This window comes from Electrophorus electricus, unplaced genomic scaffold, assembly GCF_041902795.1.
Source record: "Electrophorus electricus isolate QZ-2024a unplaced genomic scaffold, ASM4190279v1 Scaffold86, whole genome shotgun sequence".
NCBI classification, from domain to species: Eukaryota; Metazoa; Chordata; class Actinopteri; order Gymnotiformes; family Gymnotidae; genus Electrophorus; species Electrophorus electricus.
Window position 1 is genome coordinate 312928 of NW_027658803.1, and position 12500 is coordinate 325427.

General features: G+C 55.9%; 1 non-coding gene across 1 annotated transcript; it reads left to right on the top strand.

Moving 5' to 3' along the window:
* Positions 1-9825: 9825 nt before the first annotated feature.
* Positions 9826-11664, top strand: LOC145656672 (18S ribosomal RNA). The gene has a single exon (XR_014122271.1). It is a non-coding gene; the product is annotated as an 18S ribosomal RNA (ribosomal RNA).
* The last annotated feature ends 836 nt before the right edge of the window (positions 11665-12500 follow it).

The following is a 12500-nucleotide window of genomic DNA, read 5'->3' on the forward strand; positions in this document are numbered from 1 at the left end:
CAAAGTGAATGAAGTGTGCCCAGGCCCACAGCTACTTTGCTGGGCATGACTGTGTTTGACCTCTTGGGCCTGAAAGTCTATTTCTAGGCTTATATAAAGGGTCAAACTTCTTGAAGTGTGCCCAGGCCCAGAGCTACTTTGCTGGGCATGACTGTGTTTGACCTCTGGGGCCTGGAAGTCTGGTAGTAGTAGTATGATTTAAAGACACAAAGTGATTGAAGTGTGCCCAGGCCCAGAGCTACTTTGCTGGGCATGGAATGTGTTTGAACTCTTGGGCCTGGAAGTCTGGTTGTAGTATGATTTTAAAGGTACAAAGTGAATGAAGTGTGCCCAGGCCCAGAGCTACTTTGCTGTGCATGACTGTGTTTGACCTCTTGGCTCTGGAAGTCTATTTCTAGGCTTATATAAAGGGTCAAACTTCTTGAAGTGTGCCCAGGCCCAGAGCTACTTTGCTGGGCATGACTGTGTTTGACCTCTGGGGCCTGGAAGTCTGGTAGTAGTAGTATGATTTAAAGGCACAAAGTGATTGAAGTGTGCCCAGGCCCAGAGCTACTTTGCTGGGCATGATTCTGTGACCTCTTGGGTCTGGAAATGTGGTACTTTGAAGGATTAAAAGAGTGAAACGGTCTGAAGTGTGCGCAGGTGTAAAGCAACCTTGCTAGGCATGAAGGTGTGTACCTCCAGGGCCTGGAAGTCTGGTGGTAGTAGTAGTATGATTTAAAGGCACAAAGTGATTGAAGTGTGCCCAGGCCCAGAGCTACTTTGCTGGGCATGACTGTGTTTGACCTCTTGGGCCTGGAAGTCTGGTGGTAGTAGTAGTATGATTAAAGGCACAAAGTGATTGAAGTGTGCCCAGGCCCAGAGCTACTTTGCTGGGCATGACTGTGTTTGACCTCTTGGCTCTGGAAGTCTATTTCCTAGGCTTATATAAAGGGTCAAACTTCTTGAAGTGTGCCCAGGCCCAGAGCTACTTTGCTGGGCATGACTGTGTTTGACCTCTGGGGCCTGAAGTCTGGTTAGTAGTAGTATGATTTAAAGGCACAAAGTGATTGAAGTGTGCCCAGGCCCAGAGCTACTTTGCTGGGCATGAATGTGTTTGAACTCTTGGGCCTGGAAGTCTATTTCTAGGCTTATATAAAGGGTCAAACTTCTTGAAGTGTGCCCAGGCCCAGAGCTACTTTGCTGGGCATGACTGTGTTTGACCTCTTGGCCTGGAAGTCTGGTAGTAGTAGTAGTAGTAGTAGTAGTAGTAGTAGTAGTAGTAGTAGTATGATTTTAAAGGTAACAAAGTGAATGAAGTGTGCCCAGGCCCACAGCTACTTTGCTGGGCATGACTGTGTTTGACCTCTTGGGCCTGAAAGTCTATTTCTAGGCTTATATAAAGGGTCAAACTTCTTGAAGTGTGCCCAGGCCCAGAGCTACTTTGCTGGGCATGACTGTGTTTGACCTCTGGGGCCTGGAAGTCTGGTAGTAGTAGTATGATTTAAAGACACAAAGTGATTGAAGTGTGCCCAGGCCCAGAGCTACTTTGCTGGGCATGAATGTGTTTGAACTCTTGGGCCTGGAAGTCTGGTAGTAGTAGTATGATTTAAAGGTACAAAGTGAATGAAGTGTGCCCAGGCCCAGAGCTACTTTGCTGTGCATGACTGTGTTTGACCTCTTGGCTCTGGAAGTCTATTTCTAGGCTTATATAAAGGGTCAAACTTCTTGAAGTGTGCCCAGGCCCAGAGCTACTTTGCTGGGCATGACTGTGTTTGACCTCTGGGGCCTGGAAGTCTGGTAGTAGTAGTATGATTTAAAGGCACAAAGTGATTGAAGTGTGCCCAGGCCCAGAGCTACTTTGCTGGGCATGATTCTGTGACCTCTTGGGTCTGGAAATGTGGTACTTTGAAGGATTAAAAGAGTGAAACGGTCTGAAGTGTGCGCAGGTGTAAAGCAACCTTGCTAGGCATGAAGGTGTGACCTCCAGGGCCTGGAAGTCTGGTGGTAGTAGTAGTATGATTTAAAGGCACAAAGTGATTGAAGTGTGCCCAGGCCCAGAGCTACTTTGCTGGGCATGACTGTGTTTGACCTCTTGGGCCTGGAAGTCTGGTGGTAGTAGTAGTATGATTTAAAGGCACAAAGTGATTGAAGTGTGCCCAGGCCCAGAGCTACTTTGCTGGGCATGACTGTGTTTGACCTCTTGGCTCTGGAAGTCTATTTCTAGGCTTATATAAAGGGTCAAACTTCTTGAAGTGTGCCCAGGCCCAGAGCTACTTTGCTGGGCATGACTGTGTTTGACCTCTGGGGCCTGGAAGTCTGGTAGTAGTAGTATGATTTAAAGGCACAAAGTGATTGAAGTGTGCCCAGGCCCAGAGCTACTTTGCTGGGCATGAATGTGTTTGAACTCTTGGGCCTGGAAGTCTATTTCTAGGCTTATATAAAGGGTCAAACTTCTTGAAGTGTGCCCAGGCCCAGAGCTACTTTGCTGGGCATGACTGTGTTTGACCTCTTGGGCCTGGAAGTCTGGTAGTAGTAGTAGTAGTAGTAGTAGTAGTAGTAGTAGTAGTAGTATGATTTAAAGGTACAAAGTGAATGAAGTGTGCCCAGGCCCACAGCTACTTTGCTGGGCATGACTGTGTTTGACCTCTTGGGCCTGAAAGTCTATTTCTAGGCTTATATAAAGGGTCAAACTTCTTGAAGTGTGCCCAGGCCCAGAGCTACTTTGCTGGGCATGACTGTGTTTGACCTCTGGGGCCTGGAAGTCTGGTAGTAGTAGTATGATTTAAAGACACAAAGTGATTGAAGTGTGCCCAGGCCCAGAGCTACTTTGCTGGGCATGAATGTGTTTGAACTCTTGGGCCTGGAAGTCTGGTAGTAGTAGTATGATTTAAAGGTACAAAGTGAATGAAGTGTGCCCAGGCCCAGAGCTACTTTGCTGTGCATGACTGTGTTTGACCTCTTGGCTCTGGAAGTCTATTTCTAGGCTTATATAAAGAGTCAAACTTCTTGAAGTGTGCCCAGGCCCAGAGCTACTTTGCTGGGCATGACTGTGTTTGACCTCTGGGGCCTGGAAGTCTGGTAGTAGTAGTATGATTTAAAGGCACAAAGTGATTGAAGTGTGCCCAGGCCCAGAGCTACTTTGCTGGGCATGATTCTGTGACCTCTTGGGTCTGGAAATGTGGTACTTTGAAGGATTAAAAGAGTGAAACGGTCTGAAGTGTGCGCAGGTGTAAAGCAACCTTGCTAGGCATGAAGGTGTGACCTCCAGGGCCTGGAAGTCTGGTGGTAGTAGTAGTATGATTTAAAGGCACAAAGTGATTGAAGTGTGCCCAGGCCCAGAGCTACTTTGCTGGGCATGACTGTGTTTGACCTCTTGGGCCTGGAAGTCTGGTGGTAGTAGTAGTATGATTTAAAGGCACAAAGTGATTGAAGTGTGCCCAGGCCCAGAGCTACTTTGCTGGGCATGAATGTGTTTGAACTCTTGGGCCTGGAAGTCTATTTCTAGGCTTATATAAAGGGTCAAACATCTTGAAGTGTGCCCAGGCCCAGAGCTACTTTGCTGTGCATGACTGTGGTTGACCTCTTGGCCCTGGAAGTCTGGTGGTAGTAGTAGTATGATTTAAAGGCACAAAGTGAATGAAGTGTGCCCAGGCCCAGAGCTACTTTGCTGGGCATGAATGTGTTTGAACTCTTGGGCCTGGAAGTCTGGTAGTAGTAGTAGTAGTAGTAGTAGTAGTAGTAGTAGTATGATTTAAAGGCACAAAGTGCTTGAAGTGTGCCCAGGCCCAGAGCTACTTTGCTGTGCATGACTGTGTTTGACCTCTTGGCTCTGGAAGTCTATTTCTAGGCTTATATAAAGGGTCAAACTTCTTGAAGTGTGCCCAGGCCCAGAGCTACTTTGCTGTGTATGACTGTGTGACCTCTTGGCCCTGGAATTCTGGTGGTAGTAGTAGTATGATTTAAAGGCACAAAGTGAATGAAGTGTGCCCAGGCCCAGAGCTACTTTGCTGGGCATGACTGTGTTTGACCTCTTGGGCCTGGAAGTCTGGTAGTAGTAGTATGATTTAAAGGCACAAAGTGATTGAAGTGTGCCCAGGCCCAGAGCTACTTTGCTGGGCATGAATGTGTTTGAACTCTTGGGCCTGGAAGTCTATTTCTAGGCTTATATAAAGGGACAAACTTCTTGAAGTGTGCCCAGGCCCAGAGCTACTTTGCTGTGTATGACTGTGTGACCTCTTGGCCCTGGAATTCTGGTGGTAGTAGTAGTAGTAGTAGTATGATTTAAAGGTACAAAGTGAATGAAGTGTGCCCAGGCCCAGAGCCAGGCCTGGGCAGCAGGGGGCGCTCCTGGCCATGCCCAGCGAGTTTCGTGCGAATCGGACCTGGTCCGGAAGAGATACGAAGGGAAAACTCATTACTCGTCGGGGTGGCACATCCAGGCTCTCGACCCTCCCAAAGCGTCCGACCAGGGTGCACCCTGCCGGGCATGGTTAGCCGCCAGCCCCCTTCCTGGAGGTCTGGTTGGCACGGGGTTTTGATTTATCGGTTTCATATCTCTGGGCTCCTTGGGAGCAGAAAGTCGGTTGAGGGCCCTTTGGAAAGAGCCGGGGCTGCCGTTTAACGCTGTCCAAGCGGCAGGCGAAGCGCACCCACCGTTTTTACGCTATGATTTTTTAAAACCGCCGGGGCGGCAAACACAGGGCCGGTCGGGTTTGAAGACGAATATCTCTTCGGCCCTTGGGAGGAGAGAAGCAGCGCGGGTCACCTTTGAACGCGCTCGCTGCCAGGAACGTCTGGCGTAAAAGTTTCGTGGGAATCGGACGTTCCTAGGCTGAGAAGCGAGCGCCGCCCTCGGGCGGTCGGGGGCCCCTTTCTCATTCCCCGTCTGGGCTAAAAATACGAGGTCGGACCCGATGGACTCGGGAGACTGGAGAGTACCAGGGAGACCCTGGAAGCAGGCGACCCGACCCACGCTTCGCTGTCTCCTCGGCCCTCGGGAGTAGAAGCGCGGGGACGGTGGCGTGGGCAGCAGGGGGCGCTCCTGGCCATGCCCAGCGAGTTTCGTGCGAATCGGACCTGGTCCGGAAGAGATACGAAGGGAAAACTCATTACTCGTCGGGGTGGCACATCCAGGCTCTCGACCCTCCCAAAGCGTCCGACCAGGGTGCACCCTGCCGGGCATGGTTAGCCGCCAGCCCCCTTCCTGGAGGTCTGGTTGGCACGGGGTTTTGATTTTTCGGTTTCATATCTCTGGGCTCCTTGGGAGCAGAAAGTCGGTTGAGGGCCCTTTGGAAAGAGCCGGGGCTGCCGTTTAACGCTGTCCAAGCGGCAGGCGAAGCGCACCCACCGTTTTTACGCTATGATTTTTTAAAACCGCCGGGGCGGCAAACACAGGGCCGGTCGGGTTTGAAGACGAATATCTCTTCGGCCCTTGGGAGGAGAGAAGCAGCGCGGGTCACCTTTGAACGCGCTCGCTGCCAGGAACGTCTGGCGTAAAAGTTTCGTGGGAATCGGACGTTCCTAGGCTGAGAAGCGAGCGCCCGCCCTCGGGCGGTCGGGGGCCCCTTTCTCATTCCCCGTCTGGGCTAAAAATACGAGGTCGGACCCGATGGACTCGGGAGACTGGAGAGTACCAGGGAGACCCTGGAAGCAGGCGACCCGACCCACGCTTCGCTGTCTCCTCGGCCCTCGGGAGTAGAAGCGCGGGGACGGTGGCGTGGGCAGCAGGGGGCGCTCCTGGCCATGCCCAGCGAGTTTCGTGCGAATCGGACCTGGTCCGGAAGAGATACGAAGGGAAAACTCATTACTCGTCGGGGTGGCACATCCAGGCTCTCGACCCTCCCAAAGCGTCCGACCAGGGTGCACCCTGCCGGGCATGGTTAGCCGCCAGCCCCCTTCCTGGAGGTCTGGTTGGCACGGGGTTTTGATTTTTCGGTTTCATATCTCTGGGCTCCTTGGGAGCAGAAAGTCGGTTGAGGGCCCTTTGGAAAGAGCCGGGGCTGCCGTTTAACGCTGTCCAAGCGGCAGGCGAAGCGCACCCACCGTTTTTACGCTATGATTTTTTAAAACCGCCGGGGCGGCAAACACAGGGCCGGTCGGGTTTGAAGACGAATATCTCTTCGGCCCTTGGGAGGAGAGAAGCAGCGCGGGTCACCTTTGAACGCGCTCGCTGCCAGGAACGTCTGGCGTAAAAGTTTCGTGGGAATCGGACGTTCCTAGGCTGAGAAGCGAGCGCCCGCCCTCGGGCGGTCGGGGGCCCCTTTCTCATTCCCCGTCTGGGCTAAAAATACGAGGTCGGACCCGATGGACTCGGGAGACTGGAGAGTACCAGGGAGACCCTGGAAGCAGGCGACCCGACCCACGCTTCGCTGTCTCCTCGGCCCTCGGGAGTAGAAGCGCGGGGACGGTGGCGTGGGCAGCAGGGGGCGCTCCTGGCCATGCCCAGCGAGTTTCGTGCGAATCGGACCTGGTCCGGAAGAGATACGAAGGGAAAACTCATTACTCGTCGGGGTGGCACATCCAGGCTCTCGACCCTCCCAAAGCGTCCGACCAGGGTGCACCCTGCCGGGCATGGTTAGCCGCCAGCCCCCTTCCTGGAGGTCTGGTTGGCACGGGGTTTTGATTTTTCGGTTTCATATCTCTGGGCTCCTTGGGAGCAGAAAGTCGGTTGAGGGCCCTTTGGAAAGAGCCGGGGCTGCCGTTTAACGCTGTCCAAGCGGCAGGCGAAGCGCACCCACCGTTTTTACGCTATGATTTTTTAAAACCGCCGGGGCGGCAAACACAGGGCCGGTCGGGTTTGAAGACGAATATCTCTTCGGCCCTTGGGAGGAGAGAAGCAGCGCGGGTCACCTTTGAACGCGCTCGCTGCCAGGAACGTCTGGCGTAAAAGTTTCGTGGGAATCGGACGTTCCTAGGCTGAGAAGCGAGCGCCCGCCCTCGGGCGGTCGGGGGCCCCTTTCTCATTCCCCGTCTGGGCTAAAAATACGAGGTCGGACCCGATGGACTCGGGAGACTGGAGAGTACCAGGGAGACCCTGGAAGCAGGCGACCCGACCCACGCTTCGCTGTCTCCTCGGCCCTCGGGAGTAGAAGCGCGGGGACGGTGGCGTGGGCAGCAGGGGGCGCTCCTGGCCATGCCCAGCGAGTTTCGTGCGAATCGGACCTGGTCCGGAAGAGATACGAAGGGAAAACTCATTACTCGTCGGGGTGGCACATCCAGGCTCTCGACCCTCCCAAAGCGTCCGACCAGGGTGCACCCTGCCGGGCATGGTTAGCCGCCAGCCCCCTTCCTGGAGGTCTGGTTGGCACGGGGTTTTGATTTTTCGGTTTCATATCTCTGGGCTCCTTGGGAGCAGAAAGTCGGTTGAGGGCCCTTTGGAAAGAGCCGGGGCTGCCGTTTAACGCTGTCCAAGCGGCAGGCGAAGCGCACCCACCGTTTTTACGCTATGATTTTTTAAAACCGCCGGGGCGGCAAACACAGGGCCGGTCGGGTTTGAAGACGAATATCTCTTCGGCCCTTGGGAGGAGAGAAGCAGCGCGGGTCACCTTTGAACGCGCTCGCTGCCAGGAACGTCTGGCGTAAAAGTTTCGTGGGAATCGGACGTTCCTAGGCTGAGAAGCGAGCGCCCGCCCTCGGGCGGTCGGGGGCCCCTTTCTCATTCCCCGTCTGGGCTAAAAATACGAGGTCGGACCCGATGGACTCGGGAGACTGGAGAGTACCAGGGAGACCCTGGAAGCAGGCGACCCGACCCACGCTTCGCTGTCTCCTCGGCCCTCGGGAGTAGAAGCGCGGGGACGGTGGCGTGGGCAGCAGGGGGCGCTCCTGGCCATGCCCAGCGAGTTTCGTGCGAATCGGACCTGGTCCGGAAGAGATACGAAGGGAAAACTCATTACTCGTCGGGGTGGCACATCCAGGCTCTCGACCCTCCCAAAGTGTCCGACCAGGGTGCACCCTGCCGGGCTAAGAGAACAGCCAGGTGAACCCTGGAGGTTCCGAACTCCAGACCCCTGGACCCGACGGCTCAGTCCGCCTCAGGTGCACTACAGAGGTCCTCGGGCTGTCCCTGAGTGCATTAAAACGGAAATCAGAATTACTCCCCCGGGTGGCACTTCCAGGCTCTCGACCCTCCCAAAGTGTCCGACCAGGGTGCACCCTGCTGGGCATGGTTAGCCGCCAGCCCCCTTCCTGGAGGTCTGGTTGGCACGGGGTTTTGCAAATAGGTCCCGTCGGGTATATGGGAGAGCAAAGAGAATCAATGGGGTCCAAGCACTAAATTCATCCAGTGGCGTTCTCTGGAAGCCCAAGGGGAGTCCGAGGGGTGTTCGGCCGGCAAGGGGAGCTCTCCCTCGGACACATGATCAAACGCCTGTCCCCTACCGGAAAGTGGTGTGCTCTGGATGCCCCCCCCCCCCCCCCATCCCCCGAGGGGGGTGCTTATCCCGCGAGGGGAGCCCTCCTCGGGTTAAGTGAACCATCATGCCGATTCCCCTAAGGAAGTGGGCACATCCAGGCACACAGTCTGCTTTGCTCTCCCCGACCCGAGTGCGTCTGTTGGGCTGAGTGTACGCCCAGGCAACTGGATCCAATGGCTCAGTCCGCCGCAGCGTGCTTCGACGATGGGTCGTACAGCCATGCCACCAGGGTGGGCGTGTTTGTAAATGTACCAGTGGATTCTCGTCGGCCTGCCACATCCATGGTATCGACCCACCAGGCCTGTCCGACCAGGGGTTGACCCTGGACGGGCACGGTCTGTGGTTTGGCCCTTGTCCTAGATGAAATCGGGCACGGGTTTTCTGGCCAGGTACCATCGGGTTACTGGGAGAGCGGCTTCGGTCTCCAGGTGAGACCAATGGTGAAGCAGCACGAGGCAATGGAGAGCATGCAAAGCGATGGGGAAGCCATGCACGGCAATGGCCACGAAAAAAAAAAAAAAATCACTACGGAAGGAACGTGAAGAACAAGGAGGAGTGTAGTGACACTGCCCAAAGCTGCCCGGTGTTGCAGGGGTCTATTGGTGTGTTGCTTCCTTGTTTGGTAGAGTGGAGTACCAGACCCGCCAGGGGTAGGCAAACCATTCCCCCTACGGTAAGTGAGGAGCCAGCCATTTGACGAGCGGGTGTCCACGTGTACGGGTGCGAGCGCTATCCCCCCACACGGGGTTAGGCCACGGCCTTAGGTGGACGTCTGCCGACCAGCCCCGGCTGATCCAGAACTTCTGATGTGGAGAGCGGTTTTGACAGATCCTCCCTGGTTCTAGCGGGTCAAGCCTCTGATGGGGGGTGGGGGTTATTTGTAACCCATCCCAGAACTCTCTGGGGGAGACTCAGACGGCCAGTCTGTCTACTCAGTTGTCCTATACTGGTGTCTGTGGTTTGGGAGGAAGGGAGTGCCCTGCTTTGTTGGCCTCCTCTTCAAACCTACCTGGGCCCACGAATCACTCTTCTTGGTTACATCACGAAACGTAGGTTGAGCGAGGCTAGGGGGGAGGGAATTCGACGAGGTCTTTCCCTTGTCCCCCCACCAGCGGCCCACGAAAATCAAAACGGCGTGAAGAGAGGGAACGCCGAAAGCACCTGGAGTCGGCCGTCCGCACCTCCGGAGGAGGTGGACGGGGTACGGTGCGGGCATGACCGGATGGGACAGCTTTGCATCAAGGTGAGAGGTCGGCGTCCGAAGGCCAGAGGGCGGTGCGCGAGCACGTTTACACTGGCCGCGGAAGCTGTCCTGGGTAGCCCTGTATGGCGTCTGGACCTGACGGCGCACGCACTTACAACCCGCTGCTTCCTAGCCCCCGGAAGGGGAGGCGGATGTCACTCGTGGTTCATCCCAGACCACGGTGCAAACTACCTGGTTGATCCTGCCAGTAACATATGCTTGTCTCAAAGATTAAGCCATGCAGGTCTAAGTGCACACGGCCGGTACAGTGAAACTGCGAATGGCTCATTAAATCAGTTATGGTTCCTTTGATCGCTCCACACGTTACTCGGATAACTGTGGTAATTCTAGAGCTAATACATGCAAACGAGCGCTGACCCTTCGGGGGATGCGTGCATTTATCAGACCCAAAACCCATCCGGGGGGCTCGGGCCCCCCGGCCGCTTTGGTGACTCTAGATAACCTCGGGCCGATCGCGCGCCCTCCGCGGCGGCGACGTCTCATTCGAATGTCTGCCCTATCAACTTTCGATGGTACCATAGTCGGCTACCATGGTGACCACGGGTAACGGGGAATCAGGGTTCGATTCCGGAGAGGGAGCCTGAGAAACGGCTACCACATCCAAGGAAGGCAGCAGGCGCGCAAATTACCCATTCCCGACACGGGGAGGTAGTGACGAAAAATAACGATACAGGTCTCTTTCGAGGCCCTGTAATCGGAATGAGCGTATCCTAAACCCATGGGTGAGGACCCATTGGAGGGCAAGTCTGGTGCCAGCAGCCGCGGTAATTCCAGCTCCAATAGCGTATATTAAAGTTGCTGCAGTTAAAAAGCTCGTAGTTGGATGTCGGGAGTGGGCTGGCGGTCCGCCGCGAGGCGTGCCACCGCCTGTCTCAGACCCTGTCTCCCGGTGCCCCCCGGATGCCCTTGGCTGGGTGTCCGGACGGGGCTCGGAGCGTTTACTTTGAAAAAATTAGAGTGTTCAAAGCGGGCCCGCTTCTCGCCTGAATACCTGAGCTAGGAATAATGGAATAGGACTCCGGTTCTATTTTGTGGGTTTCCTGAACCAGGGCCATGATTAAGAGGGACGGCCGGGGGCATTCGTATTGCGCCGCTAGAGGTGAAATTCTTGGACCGGCGCAAGACGGACGAAAGCGAAAGCATTTGCCAAGAATGTTTTCATTAATCAAGAACGAAAGTCGGAGGTTCGAAGACGATCAGATACCGTCGTAGTTCCGACCGTAAACTATGCCGACCCGCGATCCGGCGGCGTTATTCCCATGACCCGCCGGGCAGCGTGAGGGAAACCACGAGTCTGTGGGTTCCGGGGGGAGTATGGTTGCAAAGCTGAAACTTAAAGGAATTGACGGAAGGGCACCACCAGGAGTGGAGCCTGCGGCTTAATTTGACTCAACACGGGAAACCTCACCCGGCCCGGACACGGAAAGGATTGACAGATTGATAGCTCTTTCTCGATTCTGTGGGTGGTGGTGCATGGCCGTTCTTAGTTGGTGGAGCGATTTGTCTGGTTAATTCCGATAACGAACGAGACTCCGGCATGCTAAATAGTTACGCGGCCCTCCGCGGTCGGCGTCAAACTTCTTAGAGGGACAAGTGGCGTTCAGCCACGCGAGATGGAGCAATAACAGGTCTGTGATGCCCTTAGATGTCCGGGGCTGCACGCGCGCCACAATGGTTGGATCAGCGTGTGCCTACCCTACACCGAGAGGTGCGGGTAATCCGCTGAACCCCATTCGTGATGGGGACTGGGGATTGCAATTATTCCCCATGAACGAGGAATTCCCAGTAAGCGCGGGTCATAAGCTCGCGTTGATTAAGTCCCTGCCCTTTGTACACACCGCCCGTCGCTACTACCGATCGGATGGTTTAGTGAGGTCCTCGGATCGGCCCCGCCGGGGCTCCTCGCGGGCCTTGGCGGAGCGCCGAGAAGTCGATCAAACTTGACTATCTAGAGGAAGTAAAAGTCGTAACAAGGTTTTCGTAGGTGAACCTGCGAAAGGATCATTAACGGGTAACGCTGTCCGGCGTGCCTCCTCTCCCGACCCCCTCGACTTCGCCGTCCCCCCGCGTCGGGGCCCAGGGTCGAAAGGGTCTTCGGGGTTGCTGTTACACGTGGTCGCTTGCAGGTCAGGCTGGACAGAAGGCATAAAGGAGGAGCCTAGTCCCTCCCACCCCTTCCTCGTCCTCCGCCTCTTCCTCCGCGTCGTCCTTCAGCACCCCCCCCCCGCAGGCCCCGGTATTCTCTGGGTTCCAGCGCGAGAGACGCGTCGTTCAAAAAACTCGGCGTCCCCGCTCGTCGGGCGAAGGCCGGTTTCCCCTCACCTTGCCGGCAGGAGAAGCGCCTGCGAGTCGAGCGGGTCGTACGGGTCCGTCCCGCGCCCTCCCTCTCGCTCGCACGGCCGCTGCCTCCGTCCACCGCGAGGGGTTTTCCTATTTTGTTGTCCTTGTCATTCATCCCCGTCCCCTTGCTCGCTGACGAGCGGACTTTCCGGGGGGGGTTGCGAGCGCTGCTCCTCGTGGGGCAGGCCATGGCCCTTCCTGTGTTCGTCCGCCCACCGGCGTCCTGGGGCGTGGTGGTGGTGGGTGGCGCAGCCGGTTCCCCTGCTTCTCTCTCTCAGAAAGGAGTCTCAGGGGGACCCCCGGCAGGTACCTAGGGCTTGGCCCACGCTACGTGAGTTCCACCCCTTTCGAGGGGTCGGACGGGGCGGGCGCGGAGGGCCGCGGTTCAAAGACTGACTCGTCTGCCACGTGGGGCGTGTGGGCAAAGCGCAACCCCGCGCCCGTTTCAACACTCGCAGACGGGGGCGCCTGACCGGTTGGTGAAACCTTTTAAACCTGTCTTT